General features: G+C 40.9%; 1 protein-coding gene across 2 annotated transcripts in view; it reads left to right on the top strand.

Moving 5' to 3' along the window:
- The window catches only part of lingo2 (leucine rich repeat and Ig domain containing 2), a 191,563-nt gene that overhangs the window by 111,762 nt on the left and 67,626 nt on the right, over positions 1 to 12,175 (top strand). Inside the window, exon 4 of one of the 2 annotated variants that reach the window (XM_034598526.1) lies at positions 631 to 717. The exons of the other annotated variant lie outside the window; for it this stretch is intronic. The gene's annotated coding sequence lies outside the window, so the exon portion shown is untranslated. The remainder of the gene's footprint in view (positions 1 to 630; positions 718 to 12,175) is intronic. 2 annotated transcript variants of the gene reach the window in all.

Genomic DNA, 12,175 nt, shown 5'->3' with positions numbered 1-12,175 from the left:
TATTGTCCTTGAACTCTTAATGGCGTACTAATAGCGCCGGGTGTCAAGAGTGATTTTAAACAAGAGTGTCCTGAGTCAAACTTTTTTTTCCTAACCTCTCTGCCTTTGGACTAGAGGAGATAACTGTCTCCTCTCTCTCTTTCTGTCTCTCTCTCATCACATTACCAACTCAGGCACGCCTTTTGCATAATCACCATCCTCTGTGTTTCCTCCTGCAGTCTGGATAAGCGCACTCATTACAGTACAGAAAGTAGCGGCGGTGGCCAGTGTGCATTGTGTAGGTCACACGTAGTGCTCGGGGAAACATCCGAAAGTTCCTGCAGAAAAATCTTTTGACTAAAAATGTAGCCATGGACTCAGTGAGGCGTGCTGGGGTTGAAATGAAGAAGAGTAAACACACTGTATACCATGGGATGCATTTAACGTGGATTGAAAGCTCAGCACACAGTGGAGCTTCAATGTGCCATCACTTCTTGTACTATTTATCTCTGCTGGGTCCAACATGTCTAATTTCTAAGCGCTGGGGTTTCAAGATGTTTGCAATTGTGATCTTTGTGTATCGATTCTCATTGTGGCTTATAAGCTTAGCTGTAATTTCTCCTTTCATTTCTGCCTCTTCCCTACTTCTAGATAAAAGACAGAAAATTGGGACGACCACATCAACAGAGGAGAGAGAAGAATAGGCCATGGCTGAGGGGATGATTACTTCTCAAAGTGGTAAGCATCAGACATTTACAGTGTCTTAGTTATTTTGTTCCAGAGACTTGTGTGTTTCATTTTGGAAGATTTCATTCTTGTGTACGTCCATCCACTGCTAAAGAGAAATGAACAAATAAGAGCCACTCTAGTCTCTGTTAGGTCAAGATGACAGGGTATGTCACTCACTACCTGTTACTATCTTTAACTTCAATGTCTTCATTTGTGGACACTGGAGAAAGTGAGAAAAGTCTTGATGTAACTTTGACCTCGACTCAAAGAATCCTTCGAGCACATAAGCGTTCCATTACCTCGTAAACCAAAGGATCTCACAGGATTGTAAAGCACCTCGTTGGATGCCAGTTTCATTCAGTTTATTCACGACTTGAACTCGACCCCTTCAAGTCTTCCAGCTTCTTCAGCTTCATGTGCTGCGTGTCACCGCGGTGCATTGTGGAGTCGATGTCGTCTGATGCGGCGTCAACACACTCATCATTCACGAATAATGTCTTGATCCCTCATGAATGCAGCCAGGACAGGCTGCGTGGCCCTTAAAGGAAAACAGTTCACACTTTGTCACCTTGGATTTTCCATTACATCGAGAGCACTCTAAGTGTGGAAGTTAAAGGTACGAGCAGATTACACCCTGGTAACAGAAGGACAAGAATGTGCAATATTCTAAAAGTGCTCATAGGAATGAATGGATGTACAATTAGTAGCTATAGTGTGAGTGTATGTGATGTGATGTTGACAGGGCTTCCTCCTTCACTCAGCACACGCTAAAGACGACACAGATGAAAGAGGTATAGTAGAATAATGTGGTGCAAGACTGTAATTCAGTTTGAAAGTATATACTGACAGAGGATATACATAGATGCTGGTAATATACGCTTGAAGGGCAGCGGTTGCCATTCTCCTGTCACATTTCATCTAATTAAAACTGTTGTGATGACATCAGCACCGTGCATTACACTCTTAAACAGTGTAGAGCAGAGCATCCCCTTCAGGCATGTTTGTTTTGCCCAGCAAGTTGAGTGCAGATCCATCTTTTCTGAAGCCAGTTCTTGTGTTCACGCAACAAAAAGATCAACTTGACAGGCGTTAATTTACAAGTCAAACTCCCGTTGCCGTCATTTGCCAGTAGCCAAAGTTTTGTCAGATTTTAGATTGCATGTGTGAGTCTCTAAATATGCAAAGCCTGTATGCATTTGCAGGCATCTGTGGGGAACATGCACATACTTGTGTGTGTGTGTGTTTGTATGTGTGCATGCTTGAGCGTATGCATGATAGAAAAGTGTGTATGCATCTGTGTTTGGGGGAAGGAAAACGACAGAAATGAAACAGAGGTGATGTTGTGTGAAGAGATGAGAGGCTGCAGACAGATAGTGTCATTCCCTCGGTATCACCATTAAATCTTAATCTCCTGGCTCCTCATGGGAGGCGCCAGCCGAGCATGGGATTGTGTTTTGCATCTAAATCAAGATGTCGTGTTTCTTCAGAGGGAGCGTTATTGAGACAAAGTTTGATGTGTCTATTCTCCTCTTCACATACATCTGGATGCACAGGCTGATCATCCAGCTGCTGTTGTTTGTACTGAAGTCGTGTTAGATGCAATTAGCTTGTGAACTGTAAAATCTCTATATAATTAAAGTAAAGGAAGATAACAAAACTCCCAGGGGAGCGTTGGGAAGTTATCAACCACTGAGCAGACGTTTCAACAGGTTGCATCATGGGGGAGTGAGTTTCCATGGCAGTCAATACTACCAAGTAAGACCAGTCTTTAAATATACATGCATATGTGTCTGTGGTTAGCAAATATAGATTATTAGACAAATATTCTCTTGTTCTCTTTGTATGATGGTTAAACTGTGTTTTATCAATTTTACATCATAGTGTCTCAGCAAAACATTTTTAAGACATGAATTAGTTTTGTTCATCAATTGATAATAGATTAAAAATAGATAATAATAGACAGGTATTAAAATAACCAAGAGGGTTTTAAGAAGATATCACCAAAAAACACACATGGAAATATAACTAATCACAGCTCATCAATTAAAACGACACATGCATGGACACACTAGAACTGCAAAGAAATGACTGTTTATTATCTCTTGTTGTATGTTACATAAGCCAAATGCTAATTACAAGCATATCATATTCTACAATTGCTCCAAAAGACAGCAGAGTAAATGAGGCCACGAGATATACAATTCAAAGAGTCTGGATCATCACATAAACTCTAAGCCTGAATATAAAGTAAGTTAGAGAGGAGGAATGACTGAGCTTCATCACAATGGGATATAGGGGTATGGGATATGGGCTGTAAATCTCATAGCTTGTTGACAGTGAATTGTTTTAATCTCACAAGATGTAAAAGAAAAACCGATTTGGAATTATAAATGCAGTTTACTGAATTTGCAAAATAGTTAAATGCCAAAGATTGAGATACCAAAGTAGGCTGGTACACACATTTATATACAAAAACACACGTACATTAAACAATTTTGATGAATCTAGAAACTATAGAATAAGTAGAGAATCCAACAAAAAGAGATGTTAAATAGGTGAAGTTAGTAACTCATTGGGGACAAGTTTGACAATATCTTGATTCTCTGAAATGCTGAACAAAGTGCACGTAATTGGACAACTGGAAAAACAAAGTCCTTGAGCAAAATTAAGTGTGATATTTAATAAGCACTTTACATCTTGAAAAAGTACTTTGTCTGAGGAGTAGTCTGCACTCGGGATCAGGAGAACCAACATCAACCTACTGTGGAGAATGCTGGTTGTTTAGTTGTTGGCAGGTTTCACGTATTCTGCACCAGTCTCGTGCTATAATGTCCGAGTGACGGTGCTTCTGGCTAAGGAGCGGCCCAGCGCCTATGTAGGATCGAATATGTTTGTGCTTTTACAATCCATTCATCCAGACTGTGAGTTATTCACTCCACATACTACAGTCCAGGCACGTTGCATCACACCAGCTTTATTTTTTCGTTTTTATCCAAACATATAGAATGTGCCACCTTTTTAATCAGTCATTTCTCTGGTGATGCTTTCTAGGAAATGGTTTATTATAAATAGCAGGGATCAGAAGTAAACACACCACCAGGCCTGTAGGTCAATGAGGTGTGTTTCTTCCACATCCTCTCCCAGCAGGAAAGGGCCTGTTTTTTCTGCACCACCTTCTCATTTTCTCAGTCGGCAGAGAGCAGTAGTCAGTGCACATTGTTTTTCAAAATGCCTCGCGGGGCTTCCCCACAAAATTCTCACCTGCCAAACTCCATTCCACGTACCAGAGTAAAAACTGTGACAGCGCTTTTAATTATGGCTCAGGCAAAAAAAAAAATATATGCGTGTTTATCCAGAGGGATTACAGATTCTGTTGCTGACATTTGCAGATGGTGGACATGAGTTGTTTTTTATTTATTTTTTCGTCGTTGTTGTTTTTTTCCTCCAATTCCCCCCCCCCCCCCCCCCCCCAACATCAATTGAATATGGTATTATTGGATCTGGCTGCACCTTTTTTTAGATATAAAAGGGAAAAATAATCTCACTGAAAGAGGTTGGCTCTGACAGCACACAGAGTTGTAATGGAAAGCCTGGTGTGCACAGCCCGACCACAGCGCCACCAAGCCCGGGGCAGACAACTAGGGAGCCATGCTCAGCTCCACCAAGGCCACTTACAGTGATCATTTTGGGTCTTTTCATACATGTTTGGACCTTAAATAAGTTATGTTTTACAGTTCTTACTGGCTCTGTCAGTAATTTACTGCTCCTCTCTGTGTCTTTATCATTCGTGATGAACACTGCGCCAACCGAATCGAGCCAAACCGAGTGCGCCACCATCTTCTACGGCTCTCTATACATTGACTTAGTTTACAAATTCATTCGTTACCTTTCCCTCAAGTTCTGGGAATATTATACACAAGTTGTGCAATTATTTTATAGTAATCAACAGCTAAGGGATGAATTTGGCCTGGGTCAAACGTGATCCCTATAAGTTCTTATCACTGTACTAGAGTTTTGTCGGGAGGGGAAGGCGGCATGAAATTTGTCGGAGGCAGCCACCTCTCAATTCTCTATGCAGGACAAAACCCTGACACAGTAAGAAGACTGGATTGAAGACTGGACTGCTCACTGCAGATAGAAAGCAGCGATAATCCAGCAAAGATAGTTTAGAAATAATTTATTATGGACTTATTTCCTTTAAATTGATTTCTTATCCTATAGCTGGAATGTTCTATAGCAGAACTGTAATTTAATACCTCTTACTGGGAAAATCACATACAGGAAATACATGTGTGCTGTGTTGGAATATGCATGTATTTTATGTCATGATGATATCTGGTCTCAAAGTGGATGTTAAATTTTGTTTCTTTATAATGAGGTGGACAGTTGGTCTACTAGATGTTTTATTTCCAGTTCCAGTAAGACACATTCACAAGAATGATATTTATCTTGTCCATTATATTTCCTGTGCAGCCCACACAAGCCATTATTCTTCATAATAGACTCACATCGCCACCAAGTATATTGGTTCATCATTATTCTCTCAAGCCTTTGGCAATGGCATTGCAAATAATGCCAAATGATGTTATTCTTTTGTTGTTGTGTGGAATTATAAGTAGTAGCACATGCGGTATGCTGTGTGCATAAATTAAACCACTATAAAGGTAGAAAACAAAGTAACTGTCTCTTGTTGAGGCTACAACTTTCTTTGAACATCATCGTCAAGCTTCCTCTTGACAATAAAGCCCACAACTTTGAAGTTACTCTTTTAGTTGGATATGACGCTGGCTCTAAAGTAATTTCTCAGTTGTCCTCAGGTAATTGCAAGCACCGCAAGTCCCCTCGAGTCAATTAATGCTGTGTCTGCAGGATTTTGAGAACACGTGTCACATCCTTCAGAGGGCTGATTTGATATCTTTGACAGAAACTCGCCTTCTCTCATTGTTTAGTATGGCTAACCCGCCATTATCTACTGACACTGTCCTCAGAACGCTATTATGGACTGATTAGGGACATGCCACCAGTGATCAGAATTTTTGGCCTTGATTAGAGAATATTCAGCCCTTTTGTTACTGTCAAGAATGATCAAGAGGAGACAAGGTCTGCTAAGTGAGCGGATGTGACTGAGAGCGCCATCATCATCGTCTCTCTAACACAGCGGCCCCCTCATCTCTGAGAGAACATATTAACATGCTGCCGCGCTGTCATCCCCAATGCCCCACTTGGACCAGATGGGCCTCATTCAGGTCTTTCACAAAAACACAGACGTGAAGAGATCTTAAATGTCAGTCTCAATATCACCAGATCCATAATTAAGAATGGGCCCGGAGAAGGACATGTGCTTTTGTGCCCTTCCTTTGAAAGATGGTATCTTATCAGACGATCGCAGATTGAATTAACAAAACCTAATGTGCCCAGCCTGAAAAAGGCGATGACGGAGATCAGATTATTTGTGGTACGAGTACTTTGATAAGTATCATACTAACAAGGAACACTTAAATAAAAGCAGCATGATGTTGGATTGCAAAGAGCATAAATAATGCACATTACTATAAGTCAAAACAATTAACTTTCCTTGTCTAGACAACCATGCTGTAACACGTATGTAAACTTTTCATATAACAAATGCAAAAAAACTGCGTGTGTCAATTATGCATATGTACACAACATGCAATCTCTACTCCGGAAAGTGTTTGTCTTGTGTTTAACAGGCTGAACTTTCATTTGACTGAGCACAGCTACACATGCACAGCTTCAATACAGCAGATCTACACAATTGACCAACGTTAAACTAGACTAGCTTCCTCACGTGGCTAAAACAGTTTGTCAAATGATTTTCAGACAGGCCTATAGATATTGTAAAAAACTAGAATGACACTGAAAACATGACCAAATCTGCACCACCAATCTGCACCATAATGTATTGGTTTCATCCTTGGGTCATGCCCCACCCTTCCACAAAATTTCAAGGAAATTGGCTTTGGAGTTTTTGTGTAATTCTGCTAAATAACAAACAAACAGATGAAAACATAACCTCCTGGTGTTAAATAAGGTTTTATATATGTCCCTGAAGATTCCTACATTTACATTACAGATAAAATGTTCATGTTTGTCTCTATTTCATTTGTGGTTTCTTGTGTGTTAGGACTCTCCACTGTCCCTCCACGTTGTCACTGCCTTCGGTTACCAGGCCAGTCGTGCTGCCTCTGCTCAGCCTCTATATAAATGCAAACCGATATGCATGAAAGAACGGCCGGCTTGTAAGGAGATGGTAGGGAGGGCTAACCTTTGAAGATAAGGCAGGTGAATAAAAGAGGGCAGGAGCTAGGTGTTGATTAGATGTTCCCATTCAAGGCTTTGTCCTCTCATACAGACCGCAATTATTGCAAACTGTAATAACAGAGTGCATTGTGGGAAATCAAAGGCTAAGCTCCCTGTGGCATTCTCTCCCCCCCCCCCCCCCCCCCTTGTGCTTGTTTGTTTTTTTTCCTATTGTTTTCCATGCAGGAAATGCAAGGCTTCTAATTAAGTCTTGGAGGGGGAGAATGCGGCGTCTTAGTCGGCCAACAGTGAGCGGCTATCGCAAACTCAACTTCAATGTTTAATTTATGTGTGCTCCATTATTTATGGATGCCGTGATCTGTGTGTGTTCAGGGCTTTATGCAACCCTTTGGGTCTGTGCAATGTTCGCGAGTTTGGGACAAAGGAAGAAAGAAGAGATATGAAATGTGAAGCAGAGTAATGAGTGAAGAGCCATCCGAGTTATTTCAGGGTCAAAGTCAATGTGTCTGTCTGACGGTTATCTGTCTCCTTTTCCATCGTCGCCCACTGAATTATACATTCACTGTACATTATGTATTCCCCTCAAATGTACATGTAGTGTGCAGTACACAAACACACGCACACACTTAACCTGCAGCATAAGGGTATTTGTTGTTGTGTGCAGTCTCAGGAGGCTTTTCCTTGATTTCAGCCTAACCTCTGTATACCTAACCCACTTTAAGACAGAAACCGTATTATGTTGTTTTGAAAGCAACTAGTGACTTCTAATCGAGGAAACCCATTTAGAAAACTCAGTGTGTGTATTCAAAAACATCTCCCTCTCTCTGGCACACATTTGCACATCCTGCACTCACTCTCTCATCAGCAGCAGCGGGTGATGATGATCAGGACGATGGGGTATTAACGCCCGTGTCTTTCTCGACCCTCCACTTCTGCCTTTAATGTGCAGTAATGCACCAGGCACAGCCGACTGAGGACTAAATCCACGGTCGGACAAAATGGCTGGGCTCAGCAGGTGTGAGTGGTGGGGATGGTTCGGATTCTAACAAGGAGGGAAATGCAAGGAAAATAAATATTTCATGAAGCATTTTCTCACAGCACAGTTAAAAAGGAGCAGGGATACAGATCAATAGTAAGAAGGGATCTGGCTATACACAGATAGTTACTGAGAGCGGGTAATGCAACCAGTAGCAATGGTGCAGGCTACATGTTCAAGGCTAGTTTAAAATTAGCATTTGAAAAACAGGCTTGTTTTGTGAGAAGAGAATCTAGAATGCAGTCCTGAAAACAAATGCTTTGGTTTGATTCACAGCAGTGCCTGGAAAAGCATTTATCTTTTATAGCGAGTCTTTAAGAAGAGACATGATGTTGCCTTAGGTTTGGTCGAGGTCCAGTGCAGGTGAATACACTATGGTTGGCAGAAAGGGCTGATGGGTAAATGGCCAGTGGAACAACTGTAATAAAACAAATAGGCCTGTGTCATGCAGGAAATTAGACTGAGAGGAGCAATGCTGCAGCTGACGAGCATACACCACTTTGAATAAGGTGATTGAGAGGGAGGCAGTTTCCTGGGCAGGAGCAGTGGACCATCATCTTTCAGTCTCACATATCCTATGGCCCGTGTCCAAGAATCTCTCAGACGCACACACACAGCTCAGTATCCAACAGGCAAAAACTGTAGTTGTATTGAAAATATTGTGTAATAAAAGGACAATGAAAGGAATGGAATGGAAGAGCAGAAAATCGTCATATTTGATAAACCTACGTCATACATTTGCATGAGTGGATGTCAAACAATTATCAACGTTTTAGCTAGGTTGACCATCGATTAATCAAGTAATCATAATCTAAACTTTAGATGTTTTCCTTTGATGAGGCCACAGATACACATTGTTTCCGTACACTCAGGAAATCAGCTTGAAGAAGACCAACATTAGAAGCTCTCCTTAAACCCGATTTCTCTTGAAGGAGACAGGTCAACCAATAATCTGAGTATTGCAGGTTCGGGCCCTGGAGCTGACAGAAAGGTGTATTTCTGAGCTTGCAACCGGAGGGTATTACATCCACCATCCACCACCGAGTGCCCTTGAGCAAGTGGCTGAATTCCTACAACTGCTCCAGGGGCGCTGCACTCTAGCTGACCCTGCACTCTAATCCCTCTGATGAAATGCATATCCATTTGTATGTATAAGCTGGGAGGGCTATGCAAAGAGATTGATCCTTGAACTATAACAAAGACAGAATTGATGAATATATTGTGGTGAAAAGAGCACACTCACTCTTCAATCTCCGCAAGGAGCGAGGTGCCCGACTGCCTACAACTTTGCATTTTTAAACAGGTGAAGGAATCACTTCCTCCGAACCTATTTCACATCATGAATCCTCTTTCTTTTAAAATAGACTTAGTCTTCAGCCATTTACAGGGAAATATATGATGCAGCCAGCTCATAACAGCGCATTTTATGTGTTCAATTGGGAGTCGGAATGGTCTCGAGTGATGGGCTCAGTGAGGGAGTGGACTTCATTTTAACGCCTGACTGAAGGTGAACCTGACCCCTCGTGCGTGCGTGAAGGACGGTAAAACTCCGGGCACTGTAGCATAAGCATACACAGCAAGTTCAGTGGCTCTGAGGGGTCATTACCCCAAGGAGATGGGCTAGGAACACTGCCAAGCAGAGGCCATTATCAGTTTGTTGGTACAGGTGATTATGGTTTACTCTACCATAAAAATCATATAGTGCACTCAGCCTAAACTATATTTAGTTCCAGAACATGGCGCCTGCCGTATATACAGATATTATGTTTATGTTTATTAGTTACTTTCCATTTATATCCATAGGGACAGTTCACACAAATGACAAAAAACATATGTCTCCTCTCACTCTGAAAGAATATTAATACACCAGACATGTTTTGTTTGTTTTTAATAGACACATTTATTTTTGAGGCAAATATTTGACTTTTAGGTCAGTAGCTTAAATGAGAAAGTCAAAAGAGAAAGAAACAAAAGAAGCCTCTTAGGGAATAAACAGGAACAAATGTGGCATTTAGAAAGTAGGCAGTAAATAAGAAAAGGCAAAGCATGCTGGGAAGCAGAGGGGTGTGAAGGAATTGGCCATTTGTCAGCTCGTATAAGGTCACTGTAACTTGCGAACGGCAAAGTAATTGACTGCAGTCGCGATGTTGAGAGTGAAACGCCGTGGAACTTATAATGATGTTACATGCTTATTATCTCATTTCCAAACAAATTAATATCAGGACCATCATCATAATTAAGACATCAGCGCCTGCGAACGGCAGAAGAGGCGTCAAAGGGCAAATAAACTCCCCCAGACGCCGCTGTGAGGAGTTCTCTGTGAACAAACGTGCCGTTCAATTTTCGGACCGGAAGGACATTAGAAGCTAATCACTGTGTCTGGACATAAAGTGAACATGAGAGGGTCGTACGATATCAGTATTTATGGAACAATAAGTGCCCAGTTTCTGGTCGAAGCCGGAGCTGAAAGGTTAAATTTGTGGCATCTGTCTTGCATGTGGCACATAGGCCCAGCTGAGGGTAGCTTTCTTAATTAAGTTTGCAGTGCTTGGATGAATGCGTTCGAGATAGACCCCTAATTGCTTTTATACAGACATTTTTCATTCTTATTGAGGGGTACATGGTGAGCGCTTGACTGCAGTAAAAACATGCATTGTAAATAAAATCCTTATGCACCTGACATTACGATTATAGGCATTTCAGAATGGGTCCGTATAGGTTATTTATATTCATCCACACTGTTTTAGGAATCCACAGTATATGAGCTCTTTTCACCGTTATTTCCACAAACATGTAGTGTTACTATAATGAAATGTGTCGGAGAGCAGGGCTTTTTGTTTTACGGGGCAGCAAATATCCATGCAGCTGCACAAGGAAGATTACTAATTATTATTACATATTGTGGAGGAATTATTACCTGCTGTGCTTTCCCCTCCTGGCGAGTAATACATGAAAGCCACATTCACAGCTTGGAACTATCTGAGAGTCTTAGGGAATAAAACGAACAAGAAGTTTTTTGTCTGTAGAATTTGTATTGCCCGCTATCGTACATTGTGAGCTCTGTCTCTGAAGCACAGTGTGTCATTCTGTAGTAAGTATCCAAATTATCTTCTTTTTGACAGCAGGCCATTTCTATATATATATATATTGAATTGTTGTGATTGGGAAAATAGACTTGTCTTGTCATGTCATCCCCAAAAAAAAGTGAAGTGAACATGAAAGTCAAAGCAGGAGATTGAAGAATTTATCAGTTTACTTTGATGTGTTACTTCAAACGTGCCTCACACCTCTTCTGATTATTAAGGTCTGTCTTTAATGCATCCTTTCAACCATTGTTAGCTTAATTAAGACAGTTACCCACAATCAGGCCTTTACGCCACATGTCTGTAAGATGCAGCCGACGCTTCCTGAAAGTCTTTATTCTGCATTACATTTCCAATTTTATTCTCTGTGGCTATGGACTGTAGCTTTAAAGATGGACGACACGTCTCCACTTCCTCCTATTGCACGAAGATTAAGCTAAAATATCCTTCTCAAATAACCAATTTTAAAAAAATTGCTGACACTTGGACAAACACTGTTATAAGAACAACCTAAAATGACGTAAATGTGTATCTTAGACTTTATAATTTTGTCCATTTCTTATTGACTAACATGAAAGAGGCAGTTTTAACGTCCTTTTTGGCGATCAAGGCTTCACTTCACTGTCACATCATCCATCTTTGTAAACTGTCTGTGATCTTCAGCAATCGAATACAACACCAAGTCAGCAGATTTGGTTAGGCACCATTAGGTTAAGAAAGAAAGGAGAATATCATATTTACACATCCATCTTCCTGTTTAAAAACCTTTTTTTATAACCAGCATAAAAAAAACATGCCATAACAAACTTAAAAGACTTGTTATGGACTCATCAGGCATAAGAAACTCAAATAAAAGGATTTCCTGAGCCGTGAAATACTGATATCAGCAGTTATTTTAAGATCATACAGTTAAAAGTTCACTCTGCTGTCCTCATCTCCCCCACTTCATTCACCGCTACTAAATATTCAAATTGATGCAGGAAAGCAGTTAATAATGCATCGCAAACAACAAACCCCAATTAGGACCATGTTACCTGTCATTGTTCTAGACTAATTTCAAGCCAGT

The sequence above is a fragment of the Hippoglossus hippoglossus genome, chromosome 10 (assembly GCF_009819705.1).
Source record: "Hippoglossus hippoglossus isolate fHipHip1 chromosome 10, fHipHip1.pri, whole genome shotgun sequence".
Classification (NCBI taxonomy): domain Eukaryota; kingdom Metazoa; phylum Chordata; class Actinopteri; order Pleuronectiformes; family Pleuronectidae; genus Hippoglossus; species Hippoglossus hippoglossus.
This window is presented reverse-complemented; position numbering and strand designations above follow the sequence as displayed.